The 21036-nt window shown below is 38.2% G+C and overlaps 1 long non-coding RNA gene across 1 annotated transcript in view; it reads right to left on the reverse strand.

The window, feature by feature from the left end:
* Positions 1 to 14912: 14912 nt before the first annotated feature.
* The window catches only part of LOC126756058 (uncharacterized), a 147567-nt gene continuing 141443 nt past the window's right edge, over positions 14913 to 21036 (reverse strand). The window contains exon 2 of the long non-coding RNA XR_007666543.1: positions 14913 to 16730. This is a non-coding gene — a long non-coding RNA (uncharacterized LOC126756058). The remainder of the gene's footprint in view (positions 16731 to 21036) is intronic.

The raw sequence follows: 21036 nt of genomic DNA on the forward strand, positions 1-21036 counted from the left end.
TGCTCTCAGAGTGCAGGAGTGCAAGCCGAGTAGAAAATCGTTCTGCTGTCTGTTGTGATTGCAGCTTCTCGACGTCGAACCTTCCTTGTGTTTGTTGGCGTGCGTTTTTTGCTGCACAGAGGCGAGTGCGAATCTTAGCTGCAACAAGATAGTGGTCCGAGTCGATGTTAGGACCTCGGAGCGCACGCACATCTAAAACACTGGAGACATGTCTTCCATCTATCACAACATGATCGATCTGGTTGGTAGTTTTTCGATCCGGAGACAGCCAGGTAGCTTGATGAATCTTCTTATGCTGGAATCTAGTACTACAGATAACCATATTTCGGGCACCGGCGAAGTCAATCAGCCTCAACTCATTTGGGGATGTTTCGTCGTGGAGGCTGAATTTACCGACCGTAGTGCCAAATATACCTTCTTTGCCCACCCTGGCGTTAAAGTCGCCAAGCACGATTTTGACATCGTGGCGGGGGCAGCTCTCATGAGCGCGCTCCAAGCGCTCATAGAAGGCATCTTTGGTCACATCGTCCTTCTCTTCCGTCGGGGCGTGGGCGCAAATCAGCGATATGTTGAAGAACCTCGCTTTGATGCGGATTGTGGCTAGACGTTCATTCACCGGAGTGAATGATAGTAACACCAAACTTGCGCTCCTTTATATGGTCAGTAAATGTCACAAGGACCTACTCGTCTCTGTCCTTGTCCCGTCCATCGCATTTTTGGACGGCGGTGATGTCAGCCTTTATTTTTGCGAGGACATCAACCAGCTGGGCAGCGGCACCTTCCCAATAAGGGTCCGGACATTCCAGGTGCATGCCCTCAAATCGTAGTCCTTATTCCGTTTGCCATGGTCGTCATCAAAAGGGGGGTCTCTTATCCGAGGCTGTTTCAACATTTTCATTGGTATTGTTTTTTACCCGCCGTCCGGGACCCGCCACCCCAAGCCCAGCGCACAACCCTATGTAGGGAATAATTTGCCTTCTCACATTAGCTCGCTTTCAAACGGATGTTCTTAGGCTACCCAGAGGATACTTGGTCAAAGACCGGAAGTAGTGAGCTGCTTGAGCCATGTGTAAAAGAATCGCTTCTGGCCACTCCCAAGTGAATGGCGATCAGAGAACTTTCCTCACTTGCGTGAACTTCTACACATGATTCCATCCTCCATCTACAGAGTTACAGCTACCATAAGAGGGCACTGGCCATTTGGAGAACATGCGTCCAAAATGGGTATGCCTTACAACAACATCTGTCGAGGCTGCGAAATAGCAAGGAACAAGGAAACAATTTTCCAATTTCTCTGTGAATGCCCAGCCCTATTGCAGATCCGACACAGAACACTTGGAATCCATCAAGCAGCTTCATCGAAGCCTCAAAATGGTTTGAAAGAGAAGGTGAAACGTGATAGCAAATATAAAAGGTCTACGAATAGTGCATCAAATGGCACAGCCAGTGCTAATTGAGCCCGAAAGACAACAGGGCTGCACTCCTACCTACCTACATACCTACCCAAGTCCGTTTGTCTGCATATATGTATGTGAACTAGTCCCTAAGTTTTTGATATACATATGTATCGATCTAAAATTTTTTATACGTTCTTTTATCTTCAAGAAACTGCTCATTTGTCGGAATATTTGTCAGATAATAAACGGAGGTGCCATACAGACACCAGTCCCTGTATGTCAAATTTTTTTATTTGACAATACAGAGTTTTTCCGGAAAGTAATAGGACTGATTTCCTTCCGGCGCGACTGTACTTCGGAGCATGCGCGCATCGACTGGATTCGGTAGAGACCGTTCCTAGCTAACGAACGAGCGGCTGGTGAGTTGTCTCCCAGCACCTGGAGAGTCAGGACATTTGAAAATTTTAAAGAATTGTAACGATTGGTTCAATATATTTTATTAAATCGACTATTACTTTCCGGACAAACGCTGTATACATACATATGAGCATATATTCATGAAATTAGGCACGGGTTTTACCCAAAGCCAAACGGTACAATCTTCATGGAAACATTTCGGAGGATTGGATAAAGTTCCAATACAAACTGACTGATGAAAATGAAGTTCTTGTTTGGAGGGCTTTTTTATTTAACACGATCTCTGAAAAAAAATTGTTCAGACCAACCACCTCTCTATGTATGTTTTTAATTATGTAGTCTTAATATCAATTTGTTGTATTCGACAATCTGTTCTTCCATTTTCTAGCAGTAACTTTCTGCCTCTCACAAAAATATAAAGTCAATTCGATCAAGTTCAATTACTTTTCGGAATAATTTGCATGTACATATGTATGTATATAATGATTAGAGTGAGGTGTAGGGATGCAAACGATGCATCAATGTTTCTGAAACACGGGACGGAAGTATCAGCTTTGATAACTAAGGTGCGCGACATTGTTAAGTTTATTAGAAGAAGTGTTAATGCCAGTGATAAATTGCGGAAGAAACAAATAGACAGTGGAGTTTCTACAAGTAATACCAAGAAAATGATTCTTGACGTAAGAACGCGATGGAATTCATGTTTTTATATGTTAGAGAGATTTGTCCAGTTAGCCCCTATTTTAAGTGAAGTACTGCTCACTCGCCCAGAAGCACCCTCTATGGTTAATGCCTCCGAGCTGAACAAAATTAAGGAGGTGATTGAATTATTAAAGTGTTTTGAAATTGTGACCAGGGAGATTTCGGCTGATACCTACGTTACCATTAGCAAGGTTATACCTTTAGGAAGCTGTTTAACTGAAGCTCTGACAAAAATTTCAGCTCAAGACGCTATTGTAGGGAGCTAAAAAGTGAACTGCAAAAGAACATGAATAAGAGATTTGACAAACTTGAATTTAATTCAGTTCTGGCGTTGGCTACTGTATTGGATCCGAGATTCAAATTTCTGCATTTTAAAGATGAACTGGCTAAAAACCAAACAGTTTTGTATTTAAATAATTTCATAAAGGATGCAAATAATGGCGTTAGTACGTCGGAATCTTCGGATGAGTGTGCAACAGAAAACCCGTTTGATATTTGGAGCCATCATAAACAGTTGGCCCACCAAAATATGAAATGTAAGTTTTCCAATTTATCTGCTATTACAACAACGGAAGTTGAAGTGCAAATGTATCTTGGATCAGCTGTTGCTTCTATCAATCAGAATCCAACAGAAATGTGGGATGATATGAAAAATGTATTTCCTGAATTGTATAAACAAGCTTCCAAATATTTATCCATTGTGGCCACTTCAGTCCCTAGTGAACGACTGTTTTCTAAAGCTGGAGCAACGATCACACAGCAAAGAAATCGCTTGACAGGGAAAAGACTTTCCAAATTGTTATTTTTAAATTCTGTTTTAAATAAATAATTTGTTGTTTGTTCACAAACTCTTTATATCTTTTATTTATTGAGAAAAGGTTTTAATGGGTAGCTAAAATATAATATATGTATATCAATTAAAGGCGTACTACTGTATTTCACTTATTTATGGTTCTGAAATAAGCTTTTTATGCTACTAATAAAATACGTTAAAAAAGTTCAAAAATCCATCGATGTTTCGATACATCGATGTTTCAATGGCCGATGTTTTTGATTTCGATGTTGTTTGAAGAAACATCGATACATCGAACCATCGATGTTTCATTTCACGATGTTTGCATCCCTAGTGAGGTGACGGTAATTATTATTAACTTCAGTGTTCATTTGCAACATGATTTTGGGTATTTATTATTTTTTCATTGAACTGACAAAATTTTCAAATTTTTTAGTCTTTAGCCTTTAATAAATGATGTCATCATTATAATTGTCTTCTATAACGGTTGCTTATCGTAAAACAATTCCAATTCTCTGATAACCGTTTATTTTTCATACACCAACCCCTTCCAATAAGTCTATAGAAACGAATGCAGTATTCTGGTAAAACGTAAATATTCTAGCATTTTACTTAAAATATATGTACATATGTATATATGTATGTAAGTACATACATATGTACATATGTAGTTGTAAAATATTTGCAACAATTCAAACAGAAGTGGGTCCCATAGGGAGTTTTAGCAAATCACACCTGCTCGTGCCTTTCAAAATGTGTCAACAATGTGTCCTTATAATTTTATCCGCTCAATAAAATGTTTTGTGCTCTGTACCTTCCCAGCACACACACGCGAACATTAATTTGAAACTTTTATTTAGGTTTCGTTGATTTCAACCCTCCAATAATACATTTTCACGCTTAAGGCGAATTCTGTTCGACACAAGGGAACAACATATACATATGTACATACAACATATTACATATTTGGATATGTAAATATGTATATATTTATACATACATTCATATAAATATCATATATCCATATTATATAGTACACAGATATAGTACATTTATGCCCTTATATTCGCGAACTGGTAGAAATTCGCTACAAATTTTTTATGTTTTCAATTTTGATTATTTACATGTAAACATTATATTCTATGTACTATATGTGTGCATGTACTTGAATGTATGTATGGGTGTATGTTCCACAGGTCTGCTTGTCAATTCATATGCGGACGCTTCTAAACTGTCATCACACTCGTTGATGCTAAATTTTATTCGAGTTAACGTAATTTGATTTAGCAGCTAATGTATCCCGTTAGGAAACATTTAAGAGCGTGGCTATCATAGCGCCTGTTTTGTCACCTTCCAATCGAAAATGGTACGCACCCTAATATCTTCTATAGCTTTGATTAATTACTGCTCTAAATAAAGTTCCATATTCATTGTCGAAAAATCGATCTTATCTCAGTGATAGGCGTCCGTAGCTCAAAAATGTACACAACAAACAACAATATTCCGCCAGGCCATTGTGTCAGCCCAACACAAATCTATTTATCCATTTAACATGCGCAGACAAAATTTAACAAATTTCGGTTGAACATGATCCCAAGCACAAAAGAAATTGAAATTAGATTTCATCGTTACACAACAATTTATGTATGATAAAATAACGGTATAATATTGGATGTGGAGCAAATTGCTCAATTTTGGCTTGTTGTCCTAGACATTATTTATTATTTGTTTTGAATGGACCTTTATCGTTTGCCGCAGCTAAGGCGTATATGTATGTAGTATGGAGAACCAAGCCAGAAGACATTCTGCTTTAAAGCTTTTCTCCAAGTAGAATGCTATGATTAAATTGTAAAAATAAGAGAGAAATTGATAATTTTTAGCTTTTTTATGTAAATGCTTTTGGTGCATCTGGCAAGACCTAATTGATGGAATTTAATACCCAGCAAGTCAACTATAGGTTAAGACATGCTTTAATTGCCAGAGAGCGCTACACTTTCTTTCAATTTCTTATGACTGGATTGTCAAAACTACCAGAAATTCATGTGTACATGATACACTCATCCGTTTGTTAATAAGACTTATGAGTTTTAAAGTGTGTATGTATTAGTTTCCTTTCTACTTTTTTTCAATATTATTGGGGTTTCGCTTAATCCTGACTTGTAAGGTATTGTTATCTTTGGAGTCATCAGCATTTCCTGTATATCCCTCTGGAGCATAGGGCCTCTGATCTCTCGAGTACCGCTGGATTAACACATAAGGTTCATTTTGCCACAAGAACATTCATATATTATTCCCGATTTAGATGAATAAGCAGAATGCAGCTATGTTAGAAATGTCCTACAAATTTAGTTAGGGGCTTTTCACTTATTTATGTAGTTATATTTTATTACCGAAAATTTCAATACAATCCATTTATTCGTCTTGGCAGATAAGAGCGGTTTCTGATTGCTTGAATGGAAGCTATGATATATGTATGTTATAGTGTATATAATACATGTAAAATTTCGTAAAAAGGTCTCCTCAAATGGCAAAATTTTTCGTACAAGCACTTGATTTCGATCATTCAGTTTGTGTGTGTTATAGGGGTCCGATATCAGTCGTTCCGACAAATGAATAGAAAAGGACGCGTGAAATTTTTCAGATCGATCTCACTAACTGTGGGAGTATTTCACATATGTATATACAGACGGACATGCCTAAATCGACTCAGCTGGTCACGTTGATCATTTATGTATGCATACATTTTATATAGTCTCTAGCTTTTGACATATTGACAAACTTCACATATCCTGTTCATCTTTTAATGATAAGCATTCGAAATTTCCCCTATTGATTTTAGCAAAATTTACCGATTCATTATAATTAGCAGAAAACCTTGATTTAAGAAAATAACTAGCGATAACGGTAAATGAACATACATTGTTTAACTCTCAACTTCTTCTAATTGGAAGCAACTTATAAGAAAACAAGTAAGGAAGGGCTAAGTTCGGGTGTCACCGAACATTTTATACTCTCGCATGGTAAAGTGATAATCGAGATTTCATAATACGTCATTTACATATTTTTCAAATACCGTATTTTTGTAAAGTTTTATTCCGCTATCATCATTGTTTCCTAATGTTTATACTCGTATTATACAGAGAAGGCATCAGATGGAATTCAAAATAGCTTTATATTGGAAGAAGGCGTGGTTGTGAACCGATTTCAGCCATATTTCGTACATGTCATCAGGGTGTTAAGAAAACATTATATACCGAATTTCATTGAAATCGGTCTAGTAGTTCCTGAGATATGGTTCTTGGTCCATAAGTGGGCGGCGCCACGCCCATTTTCAATTTAAAAAAAAGCCTGGGTGCAGCTTCCTTCTGCCACTTCTTCCGTAAAATTTAGTGTTTCTGACGTTTTTTGTTAGTCGGTTAACGCACTTTTAGTGATTTTGAACATAACCTTTGTATGGGAGGTGGGCGTGGTTATTATCCGATTTCTTCCATTTTTGAACTGTATATGGAAATACCTGAAGAAAACGACTCTGTAGAGTTTGGTTGACATAGCTATAATAGTTTCCGAGATATGTACAAAAAACTTAGTAGGGGGCGGGGCCACGCCCACTTTTCCAAAAAAATTACTTCCAAATATGTCCCTCCCCAATGCGATCCTTTGTGCCAAATTTCACTTTAATATCTTTATTTATGGCTTAGTTATGACACTTTATAGGTTTTCGGTTTCCGCCATTTTGTGGGCGTGGCAGTGGGCCGATTTTGCCCATCTTCGAACTTAACCTTCTTATGGAGCCAAGGAATACGTGTACCAAGTTTCATCATGATATCTCAATTTTTACTCAAGTTACAGCTTGCACGGACGGACGGACAGACGGACGGACAGACGGACGGACGGACAGACAGACATCCGGATTTCGACTCTACTCGTCGCCCTGATCACTTTGGTATATATAACCCTATATCTGACTCTTTTAGTTTTAGGACTTACAAACAACCGTTATGTGAACAAAACTATAATACTCTCGTTAGCAACATTGTTGCGAGAGTATAAAAACTAACAAGCATGAAAAATGTTTATGAAAATAACACACAATTTCAACTATCCGAGCATAGGGGAGAATAAATCCAAAATTTTTGTGAGAAAACGTTATTATTTACTACAGAATGTAAAGCCCTACAAATCATCCACCATGTTTTCCTCCTATTTCTGTGGTGTATAATAATTTTTGGTCAAACACATAGGATAGATTTAAAAGAAGAATGCTATGTGTTGAATTTCTCCCATTTGAACTTGGAATCTGGCTAACTCACACTACTTTTTATCATATATACGAAGATAGCCATGCTCAACGAAGTCCACTAATCTTAGCTCTCTGATGTAATCGTCTTCATAGATTTTTAGAAATTTAGAGCAAAGACAATATCCACATCTATGTTGGCATTTAAATGTAGAATGCGTGATGTTCCGACGCTAATAGTGAATAAACCAATGCGTTCTTCAGAAACTCCTTTACCCTCTCATAAAAATAAGAATTTGAGTTTCATTATATTCCATTTTTATTCCATTTGAGTTATTAATTTTTTCCTGTTGCGCTTTGGAAACTTTATTGATTTGGAATAACTTCATAAGAGTTTTTACCAAGGAGCAACATTGATGCGCCGGCGTTTCATTAGGGTGCCGGTTACTGTAGGAGACGGTTGGCCGAGAATATTTGGAATCACCACGCCGATCACACCGCATTCCATCAAATATAGCGAATACTGTGAATGCCTTTTTTGTCCAAAATAATGGAGACGCAACGTAAGCTTCTGCTGCGTTTGTGCCACATTCCGTTGTCATAAACAGTCATTGACGCTCGTCGATGATCAGACACGAATGGAGTGCACTCGCAATCGTCAACAATTAACTGCACCTTCCCGCTAACCCCCTCACACAGCACTTATGGATGGCTGTGTGGGTTTCCGTTTCGATCAGAGCATATGATGTGCTAATGTTTGGGAATCTTTCCTTTTTGTAATCATAACAATAACAGAAACAGCAACAATAACGTTAGCTGCAATAATGGCAGCGCTGACAGCAGCATTCAGTATAAGTCGCAAATATGCCAGCAATGCGCGTCATATTGAAATGCATTTAATAATTTCGAGTTTCATGCGTCTGTGGCTGCGCGATTCGGTTGATTCAGTTGACTTGACCGATTTGACCACTTTGTCGGGTACAATGCCCGCGCGCAGCGATGCTCTGAATGAAGATGGAGATGGAGATGGAGATGTTCTCCACAGTTGGCGAAGTTGGCGCAGTCAGCGCGTTCGCGATCCATTAGCGATGGTTACTTGTTTAAGTTATGATTCAGTGACAGCGACGCTGATTGCGACATCTCGTCAAATTCAAAATGCCACTGGTTTTTGCTGCGCTTTTAATGAAAATGTCAGAGCGCCAAAACACCGTCATCTGCTTACTAGCCATTTGGCTGCTGGCTGTTAGCTGCCGACTGACTGGCCGGCTGACCAGTAACCCCTTCGCTTCGCTGGTTAACGCTGCCTTCTCAAAGCGGGCTGAAAACCGTGAAGTGCCTGACGCGAAGTTGCTCCTATCCGAGCATTTGCTGTTGTGTATGAACATGTACAAGGTATGTACATGTGTTCTTCTGCGGCTGGTGGTGATGATATTTTGTGGTGGCTCCGCTATGGCTAAATAGTGGTCTTTGCGGTTGTTTTTGTGCCGTCTGCTGCTGTGATGATGCCGCATACCATATGCCGTATGCCGCTAGCGGCATGTGGCAAGCCTTGCCGCAGTCAGCATGACGACCACTGATATTGCTATGCAACACCGGCAGAGATCGGCAACATAGCATAGTTTTTCATACTGCGCCGCTCCCGTTCTCCTCGGTACGCCGATTCTTTGCGCTTTTACGCCTCTGTCCGCTGTCTTTGGACACCGTGTTGATGTTACGCATATTAATCAGATTGAGGACGACAATTGGTAACCGCGACCTCTCTATGGTGACAATGAGTTTTGAGTGTTGTGAGATTCGCGCAGCACGTTGCAAGCATGCTGATGCATTGGCAGGCGGAAAGAAATGGTGACTCGCACTTGCGCGGCGCAGTGCATTATTCAAAATATTTTCATGCCTCATTCGTATGATCGGAGTTCGTAAAATCTGCACACCAAGACGAAATGTGTTTAAAATTAAGTCCGACAAAAACTTGAAAACCATTGTTCTGTTCATCTTTGGTTGGGCGTGGAACCTGCTCTGGGTGTTTTTTGCTAGAAAGCAGTTGAGTTCTTCATCATCTCCAGATGCAAAGGTGTTCAAAAGAAAATAACGAAAGATGGACATGGTTCCGCAGTTTTAATTAAATCATTAACACCAATTCGAAGTTCCCAGATTTTATTGTATTCTCAAGTTCATTACTGCCGATGCTGCTTAAACACTCAACACGTGTAAGATTCTCGTTTTGTAAATTTAAAAGACTGTGCGAGCTTTTTTTGAGTTTTCCTTCTTGCCATAGTTTGCTGCAATAATTTTTGGGAGATCTTTATTAAAGGTTTTGTAAAATGTTAAGAAAGGTGACATCGAAAGACATTGTTAAATATACATACATATATATCCATATATTCCATATATGTACATATTTATATAGGGATAGCAAACCACGCCATATTTTTTCCCACTCTTTCGACATTTCTTTTCAGTAAGGTTTGCCATTTCATCAGGCAAGGATGTGCGATCCAACAACGAGTCGAAGTTATTAAAATTTACTACCGAAAATCGGAGCCAGTGGCCTCAGCTTTAAGAGCGGGTTTTTCAATAAAAGCGATACAAAAGTTTTTTTTTAATAAAACGCAAACGGTTTGGGATATCAATGAAATTCTTTATTCTTGTGAAAGTATATTCGTACGTACTGCATGAGTTACCATTGCATCCCGTAAATATTACGATTTGGTGCGGTTTTAGGTCGGCGGCGTCATTGGGCCGTACTCTTTCGTGACGCTCAAGACCGACACGTTATTGTGAATGGGAATCGCTACAGCGCAATGATAACCTAATATTTTTGGCCCGAATTGATGCTAAGGACTTGGACAATATGTGCTTCCAACAGGATGGCGCCACAAGCCACACAGCGAATGTCACATTAGATTTATTGAAAACCAAGTTTGATGAACGTGTTATCTTACAAAATGATCCATTTGACGTCGTTAGACTATTTCCTCTGGGGCTACGTCAAGTTTATAATCTATGCCAATAAGCCAACGACGATTGATGAACTTCGTACGAATATCGGACGTGAAATTGCAGCAGTATCGGCCGATTTATGCTTGAAAACCGCCAAAATTGGACTCAGCGTCTGTCATATCATATGTATACAAGGTGCGTTTCAAGTATACAGGTCTTTTTGAATCTAGCGCCCCCTGGTGGCGCTATCTATATGACTATTAGAATCTGCTATCTTTATCGATTGTCCAGTGAGAATTTCATAACATTTCATTGATTGGAAGTGAAGTTATTGCGTTTTAAATGTCAGTATGTTTGTGTTATCGGTGCGAAAATGAGTTTCGAACTAAGAGCCAACATTAAATTTTGTTTTAAAATTGGTAAAACTGATTACCGTGATCAATTCTGAAGTTTACTGGATGGGAGAATCACTTGGACCAGTCTTTTGCCTGCAAAAGGATCAAATTGGATCAAAATGGAGATATACAATTTCATAAAATGTTTTACATAATAGAAAATCGAGTTTAAATTGCAATAAAAAAACGAAATTACTTAGTACGAGTAAACTACCCAATACTTTCTTTTAATTCAGAAAGTTCGATCTTTCAGACGGATAACTAGTATTAAAGCATCATATATACAATATATCATATGCTCTATTCTAAATTATTATTATTTTTAGCTGAACTACAAAACTCACCTGGGCGAGTGTCAACTAATGATTGCACAGTGGTGTGTTGATGGACTGTCAAAAAATGTCAAATGAGCAGGAAGCATAATGAGTGCCATTTCACCAATTCATTATACCTCAAGTCATTTTAAGCTGAATATACACTCATGCAAACATACATACATAAGTATGTACATACTAAACTGCATTTGAGAGTAGATGTGGTTTCATATATTTTTGTATTTATTGTTTTCATCACCGCACATAGCATTTGCATTCACCTCACAATTCTTTGTTTATAATCGTTCGTACTCGTTTTTGTAAAATATTTTCTGAATGCGCAGCTAAATATTAATAGCTGCCCCGCCCAGGAGGATATCGCGCTTGCCTTGGCTGCCACGAGTAATTTCGGTGCTTCCAAATGCTCACTGACTTTTCTCTGATGAGCAGTTCATTGTTTTTCCCATAACTCATTAAACTACTTGGAGAGCGAATCAACGGGCGGGAAGTGGCAAACGATTAACAACGAACACGAAACTGCTAACTGTTAATGGCGATGAATGCCCCGATTGCCCCTTGTTGCTCACTTTATTAAATGAGTACGCCGATACGAGTTTGCTCACTTGGCTGCTAGGCCACGATAAGTTGGTTGAGTTGGTGTCGGCTTTGGCAATAAGAAACTTGACAAGACAGAGACCATTAATTAGATAAGTATCTTGAAAAATTGGCCATTTGAAATGGTTTTCGCGTAATTAGATTTACTTTTCACAACATTCTTGTAGAGCGCACGGTTCGTGCCGCCAACACTACGATTAGATGCATACCCGGCAGGAAAATTCAAATGTTCAAGGAGAAGGGGTTCTTGCACAGTCAAGACATTATATAATATGATATGTAATCTTTATCCGCTCATCCATCCTAGAATGTAAATAAAATTAGCAGCGTTTATAACCGTAAGCCTAAATGGGCGAAATGATCTATTATCAAATTAATATAACAAAACTTGCACTTTTGGTATATACCTAGTTAAAAAAATTGCAAAATTTTGGGAATTTTTGATTGTAATAGATGATTCCATGCGTTTACATGTATCGAGTGTACCCTGCTAATTTCAAAGCAATCGGTCAAGCCGTTTTTGAGATACGATAGAGAAAATTTGAGAACACACAGCTCTGAGAAAATCGTGTTTAAACTTTCAAATATCAAAAGTGCTTGAACAACAGCCGAACAGCTGCTTCTTCTAACTAATGTGTCTTTAAAACGACTTCGAATTTTTAGAAATCACTTTGCTACCGTATTCTAGACATGTTAAGAAAGTAGTTTGTGAAAAAAGAAACGATTTTTTGAGCCCATCACGTGGCATGATCCACATAAATAACCGAAATTATAATCATTTCCCTACCAAATCGCACCATTTTAAAGTATTTGAAATATTGTAATTCTGTAACCAAATCAGAAGATTTTCGAACTTAACCCTACTGTTTGCTTTCAATTTTGAAATATTTTCATATTTTATTACTCTTGGTTGAGCTTGATATAAAGTAAAGTGGACAAAGTGACGAAACAAAAAGAATTCGTCTGTCCGTTCAAAGTATATTTGAAAGCTATATTAAAAAAAAAAAATTTACAAAAATATTGAAAAATAACGGAGTTATGTGCTGTTTGCGGAAGTGCCAAAAAAAAAGTGCCTCAACTGAGTTTGGCATGATTCCGGTCGATTGGTATCTGAAACAAAAATATTCAAAATGTTTATTAAACTTAAATATATTTTCTATACAATGGACTACGATCTTTGAAAAATATCAAAAATTAAGAAAATGGCGCCATTTTGAAAAAAAAAATCGTTTTTTTACAAAAAAAATTGTCGTTTTTTTAATGCCAAAAAATTTTTTTTTTGAAAGTGTCACACTGGTATAGCCCACTTAACCCTACTTGCAGGCTTTCAATTTTGAAATATTTTCATATTTTATTACTCTTGGTTGAGCTTGATATAAAGTAAAGTGGACAAAGTGACGAAATAAAAAGAATTCGTCTGTCCGTTCATACGTCTTACTGTGAAAGCGATAACTCGGGTAAAACAAGAGAAAGACGTTAGATTTCGTATGAAATGCTTTTGGCCCCGGCCAAGTGCCTGCTAGGATTGTGCAATTTTCGTAACCTAGTTAAGGTATCTCAATAAAAATAGGCGAGAATATTTATACCACAACCTGAAAACTGAAAAAAATTGTATTACTGGAAACTCCTATATTCCAGTAAACAAATGTTCAAAACTACCAAATGCTATGTGACCACTCTTTATTATTAACGCTTAAATTGTAAAATTGGGAGAAAAGCTGGTTGTTGTGGCTCCGCCCACCTTTCGGCAATATTTCATATCCCACAAACTACTTGCACGATTTGAACAAAGTTTGAAAATCGAAAACCCAGCCACGCCTACAGCCGATGAAATGCCATCAGCTTATTTTACATAACAGTAGATAACAGCAATTTCGCAACATGCTTTCAGAAGTAGGGGAAACTAGTCTGTATCTTCTCTTAGCTCACAAATGCCGAATATGAGAATTACCCTTTGTATAAACTTTTATTGAGATTGAATTGACGTTAGCTCTCTTTTATCCTCTTTATAATGAATTAACTAGTTCAAATAGTCTAGCTGACTTTTACTCCGTTTTTACCTCTCGCAAAGTGTCTCAATGAAATAAGCTTGAGTTATCGAACCAATAGTTCGTTTAACAGCAGATTTATGAATACCTACTATATCTACCAACATACATACATATATGCATATCAAAACGTTATTTTTTCAAAGGTACTATTTGTATTTAATCAGCTCAAAAAGAATTGAAATAATTATTCTGAAGAATTTTATTGCAAACAAGCCAAGTAAGGCGATGAACTATATAAATATATTCATATTTAGGTATGGGCAATCATAACGATTTAAAAATAAAACAGAATAGAATATAAAAAACACCGATATTTAATATTTTTACCAATGATTCCTTCGTACAATTATTTATGAATAAATTAGCGTCTTTTTGTCGCGTTTTAAAATTTTCTAGTAATGAACTAAATCAATCGCAACTGACCGATTTACTATAGGGAATGTAACTGCTATTAGCCGCAGTGCCTTTGCTGTACCACCAGCCCCACATACAGGTACATAACTGGCATCAAAGCGGTGCTTGGTGGTGGCAGCCAAAGTCGGTTGCGTATTTTTGATTAATCACCACTACGCCGTATGTTTCATGTGTCGCCTATTAAGGCATTACAAGCAATAACTAACTATTTACTTTTTAGTACATAAATATATATATACAAGGCGTGTGTATGGATGTGTGTCGAGCAATCAAGAATAGCGCCTCTGAACACTTTGTAGATAAGGTGAGGACTTCTCCAATCGCCTTTGTTTAATGAACGTTTATATTACTCATGGCGCACATATACATATGTATATATTTCTTTGGATGTATGTTTGTACGAACAGCAATGACAAAGTGATAATTATTATTGATTGCATGACAATTGGAATCTGGGCTTATTGTAGTCGAATATTTTATTATTTAATTGCTGCACTAACAGGTTGGATACTCATACCCTAATCATTGCGATGTAATATATTGCAAACTCTCTTGCTTTGCCTTTTTGTTTAAGTATTTCGATCATCTCTCCGGACTAAGCAAATAAGACATAAAAACCTAAACCAGATGCACAATATTTCAAATTGAATGAAACCAAAATTTATGTTTTATTAGCATTAGATCTTCTTAGAACTGAGAAAATATTCATCATTTACAAGAAAAAGATCAAAATATCTAACCTTAAGTTATTATTGTAGATATATAGAAATTTGTATAGGAATTCTTAACGACAGTGTGACAATGCATGAAATCGGATAATAGCCCCTCTCACTTCGCATATAACGGTACTGTTCAAAATTACTAAAAGTGCAATAAATCAGTAACTGAATTCGCCAGAGACATTAAATTCTACAGACGAGTTGGTATGCGAGGGCTTTATGACGCCCAGTTTGAAAATTGGACGATAGGCGTGATGCCGCCCACTTTTTGTTGAAATCACATATCTCGGGACCCGACCGACTGATTTCGACTAAATTTGCTACGTAGTATTCTTTTTATATTATTATGTCAACGTTTGAAAATGGAATCAATCAGACTACAACCACGCCAACTTCCCATATAACACAATACAAAACTCCATTTGATTCTTTCACTTTCCCCTACACAAATCAGGAAGCAATTGATATAACGGGTTAAAATTTTGCAGTAATAGCTCCTTTAAAGTATGCAACTTTATCACCAACAAGTAAGGAAGGGCTAAGTTCGGGTGTCACCGAACATTTTATACTCTCGCATGATAAAGTGATAATCGAGATACCGTTATTAGCAACTTTATTGCGAGAATATAAAAATGATGCCCTCTGAATTACATGAAAACATCTGAGAGATTTACTGATATTTTCGGTGAAAAATTAGGTTAGGTTAGGTTAGGCACTGAATTCTTCTTGTTCGATATAAGGGACCTTGAAAAGTTATAGTCCGATCACGACAATTTTTCCACAAGGGATACCTCAGCTCAAATACCGTATTTGTGTAAAGTTTTATTCCGCTATCATCATTGGTTCCTAATGTACTATATATTATACAGAGAAGGCATCAGATGGAATTCAAAATAGCGTTATATTGGAATAAGGCGTGGTTGTGAACCGATTTCACCCATATTTCGTACATGTTATCAGGGTGTTAAGAAAATATTATATACCGAATTTCATTGAAATCGGTAAAGTAGTTCCTGAGATATGGTTTTTGGTCCATAAGTGGGCGATGCCACGCCCATTTTCAATTTAAAAAAAAAATGGGTGCAGCTTCCTTCTGCCATTTCTTCCGTAAAATTTAGTGTTTCTGACGTTTTTTGTTAGTCGGTTAACGCACTTTTAGGGATTTTCAACATAACCTTTGTATGGGAGGTGGGCGTGGTTATTATCCGATTTCTTCCATTTTTGAACTGTATATGGAAATGCCTGAAGAAAACGGCTCTGTGGAGTTTGGTTGACATAACTATAGTAGTTTCCGAGGTATGTACAAAAAACTTAGTAGGGGTCGGGGCCACGCCCACTTTTCCAAAAAAATTACGTCCAAATATGCCCCTCCCTAATGCGATCCTTTGTGCCAAATATCACTTTAATATCTTTATTTATGGCTTAGTTATGACACTTTATAGGTTTTCGGTTTCCGCCATTTTGTGGGCGTGGCAGTTCGCCGATTTTGCCCATCTTCGAACTTAACCTTCTTATGGAGCCAAGAAATACGTGTACCAAGTTTCTCAATTTTTACTCAAGTTACAGCTTGCACAGACGGACGGACGGACAGACGGACGGACAGACATACATCCGGATTTCAACTCTACTCGTCACCCTGATCACTTTGGTATATATAACCCTATATCTGACTCTTTTAGTTTTAGGACTTACAAACAACCGTTATGTGAACAAAACTATAATACTCTCCTTAGCAACTTTGTTGCGAGAGTATAAAAATAGTCCAAATCCAAAAAAAAAATGTTCAAGGCCCTAGTTACCGAATATGTGGACCTCAGTATCTATAGTTGACCTTTGATCGAAAATATGGGCCAATGTGGGAGATATGCAATTGAAATTCAGAGAGAATCTTTTCCTAACAATATTAATTTTGTATATCAAAAATGTGTTGAATCGGGTCAATAATTCCCTGAGCTCCCATATAACTAATATAAAAGATTTTCGAACTTCCGAGTGGCCTTATGATATCTATCATATACATATTTGAGTTATCTCAATGAAACAGAACATGTTTTACTCACAATTTTATATCTTCGTGCCTAGATAGATAGATACGATTGAGTGAAAACTTGACCTAGCCCCCATATAGCTAATATCAGGATTTTCAAACATTCGGCTGACTCCATATAATTGGTGATTGTACCTTAATGAAACCCGGGGAACATTTTTTTAGAATGTTTGTGTAGTTAATAGATAAAATCGGGTGATACGTATAATGATTTTTCTGAGTCTTATACCGAATTTGTCGGTCAGTGTATGAGTTATATATAGTATATCTATGTATATATAAAATTGCTTAGATTCCGATCCTCAGGTTCACGTTTTACTTCTTCTTCTTTACTGGCGTAGACACCGCTTACGCCGTTATAGCCGAGTTAACCACAGCGCGTCAACCGTTTCTTCTTCTCGCAAGGTGGCGCCAATTGGAGATTCCAAGCGAAGGCAACTCCTTCTTCACCTGGTCTTTTAAACAGAGTGGAGTTCTTCTTCTTCTTCTGCTTTCCCCGGCGGGTAATGCGTCGAATACCTTCAGACTTGGAGTGTTTTAATTCGTTGAACTCGTAACGTCGACTCATCAGATGTTGACATCGTGCATGCCTCTGCACCATATAGCAGGAGGGGAATAATGAGTGACTTATGAGTTTGGTTTTTTTGGCGGGAAAGGACTTTACTTCAATTGCCTACTTAGTCCGAAGTAGCACCTGTTGGCAAGAGATATTATGCGATTGCTTTCGAGGCTGACATTGTTGTTGGTGTTGATACGGGTTCCAAGATAGACGAAATTATCTACGACTTCAAGGCTATGACTGTCAACGATGACGTGAGAGTCTAGTCGCGAGTGCGACGACTGTTTGTTTGACGACAGGAGATGTTTCGTCTTGCGTCTGGTTCATTGAAAGACCTATCTGTTTCGCTTCCTTATCCAGTCTGGAGAAAGCAGAACTAACGGCGCGGATGATCGATATCAATATCATCGGTCTTGAAACCTTTGGTTAGTCGCCACATCTTTTCGTAGAATTTTCGGGCATTACCCTTGTCGACCAGTTTATCAAGCTCTTCGTACTCACACATTTTGGCCTCTCTCTTTTTTTGTCTGCAAATGCGTCTCGTTTCCCTCTTCAACTCTCGGTATCCATCCCATTCCATGTTGTGGTCGATTGTAACGTTTCGAGGTAGGCAGTCTGTTTTCTTTTCGCTTTGATACGCAGTCCTAATCGTACCAGCTCTTCTTTTGTATTTCCCGAAAGCCAATGGTTTCGGTTCCAGCTTTACGAAAGTATTGCTGCTCTCAGAGAGCAGGAGCGCAAGTCGAGTAGAAAATCGTTCGAGAGTCTGTTGTAATTGCAGCTTTTCAAACTTTCCTTGTGTTTGTTGACGTGCGTTTTTTGCTGGACAGAGGCGGGTGCGTATCTTGGCTGCAAGAAGATAGTGGTCCGAGTCGAGTTTCCTCATGGAGACTGAATTTACCGACTGTTGTGCCAAATATACCTTCTTTACCAACCATGGCGTTAAAGTCGCCAAGCACGATTTTGAAATCGTTGTGGGGCAGCTCTCATAGGTGCTCGCTCCAAGCGCTCGTAGAAGGCTTTTTTGGTGACATCGTCCTTCTCTTCCGTCGGCACCTGGGCGTCAATCCGCGATATGTTGATGATTGATTTGATGCGGAATTTGGCTAGACGTTCATTCTAGCGGTGAATGCCAGGACTCGGCGACGGAGTCACTTTCCCACCACGAGTCCCACACTAAATTTGCGATCCTTTATATGACCACTGTTGTAAATGCCACAAAGACCTACTCGCCTCAAGAAAGAAACTACTTCTTTTTTGTTCCCCCCTTTACCACTGTGGTATCTGCTGTACCGTAATTAAAACAAAGATATATAATTATATCTTTCTTGATGAGAATGCAAACCCTTGGTTTACCTTTATTTCGTTTGTAAAGTTTGTTATAATTGCTTCTGTTCAGCATTTTAATGGTATTGTCTGTAACCCAGGGCTCTTGTATGATGCTGAAGTCGATGCCACCATCATTCATGAGGGTTTTCAGACTATCTGTAGCATTTTTCGAGTGCTATAGACTTATCGACATCTCTTAGCTGCTGGCTATTGTCGTCGCCTCTAGAAGGTGCAACCAAATGCGACCACGCTAATTTTAGCATCACTACCCATTAAGAAGTCTAAGGCCTGGTACGCGCATTTGTAGACCCTTCAACCCATAAGAATTTACTAGGAGTCAAACTCCAGGTGGGGACCTGCTGGATTATCTGAATGGTGTTCGACGAGGAGGAGTACTCGTCCATGATAGACTGTTGAAGGTTGCCCCATCGCTGAAATACCTTGCCGTTGTGCTCAGCTCGGCTACCCCTTCTTTAGCTTTTTGGCAGGGTTTTCAAAGACAGGTTGTAGGAATGGTTCCTTTTCTGTGAGCTGTTTGGCTTGCGTTAGGCGCTTTATCTCTTGGACATCTAACAAGGTGCCAGCAGCCTGATCTTTGGCTATCTTCCCGAGTTGGTTAGAACAACCAGTAATACTCTCTACCGTCTTTTGGAGGCGAGAAAGCCGTCCTCATCGGATTCCGTTATAGGAACCCGATACGTTGTAATGTTTGTCGTTGCCCTTGTCGAAGCGTTGGTCCTCGCAGTGTCATTTGTTGTTATTGTGTTGCTGTTATTGTAGCCATTCAAGTTTGGTCCCACGTTAGCCGCAGCATCTGCAGTCTGTAGAACTGATATGCATAGCGAAGGCGTTTAGTACCTGCAATTGCGCAGATGGGAGCCTTCCCATTTGGGACATGCGCCCTTTACTATTACTTGAGCCCCTCCGCCACCGCAAGGCGACCAACGCTGAAGGAATATTATTTTTGGGTTTCCTATACGACTTGCCAGGCGGACATTTTCCGTATAGCCACCTCGTCGTCGTATGTCTTATTTGCTGAGATTCGTCAAAATTCTCTGGCGCCGTATTGCTGAAATTATGTAAAAAGAAAAAGTAATAATTCATTCGTATCATCAAATATGCTCTTGATAAATCATAATTAAAAGCGTTTTTTAAATAAAAAAAATTATAAGGTTTTCTAGTTTAGCCTCCAAGATCGAAATACAGTGTCGATTGTACGATTTTTAATTATGGTATGTAAGTTCCTACAAACATTAAAATACGAATATTTTTCACGTTTGCCTTATATTTCAATTTTCCGGTCAGGCTTTTGTGGTAGACGTTGTATGGTCGACTCTTCGAAAAAAGAATTATATTTCAAAAAATACTCAACCGATTTTTTTTAATTTATGTCATATTGTGAAAGTGATTAAACTTTTGAACTTTTCAAAAAAATTGCTTTTGCCCAAAAGCCAGAAAGAAAGTCTGTTTTGCCGCATATACGCTCTCGTAATGTGTTTTGACTTAGCTTATTGCCTCATTTTAATGATAAGGAATGTATGTATTATATTTGGATTGTCGTTGTTGTGGGAGAATTTTTTGCGCGTATTTAGCATTTTCTTTTTATCCTTTATTTGAAATTGTATACCCTGAAGAGGGTAACACCCACAATAAAAATTCTCAATTTCTCTCTAAATACTATACATATGTACAAATAATCACTATGACGAGCTGAGTTGATTTAGCCAAACACTTAGTTTTTGAAGTATCAATCTGAAATTTTGTACACGCCTTTTTCTTACGAAGAAGCTGTTCATTTATCGGACAACTCTAGCATTCAGCCGCCATACAAATACAAGAAAAAGTTTTATACCATTGCAACATGTTTATACAGAGTATAATAGTTTTGTTCACCTAACGATTGTTTGTATCGCCTAAACCTAAATGAGATGAGATACATACATATATATAATTGATCAGGATGATAAGACGAGTTCAAATCCGGATGTCTGTCTGTCCGTCGGTCCGTCTATATGTGTAAGCTGTAACTTGAATCAAATTTAAGCTATCTTGATGAAACTTGGTACACATGTTGGGCGTAATCGATGCACTGCTAAGCCCACAAAAT

Source organism: Bactrocera neohumeralis, chromosome 4 (assembly GCF_024586455.1).
Source record: "Bactrocera neohumeralis isolate Rockhampton chromosome 4, APGP_CSIRO_Bneo_wtdbg2-racon-allhic-juicebox.fasta_v2, whole genome shotgun sequence".
Taxonomy (NCBI): domain Eukaryota; kingdom Metazoa; phylum Arthropoda; class Insecta; order Diptera; family Tephritidae; genus Bactrocera; species Bactrocera neohumeralis.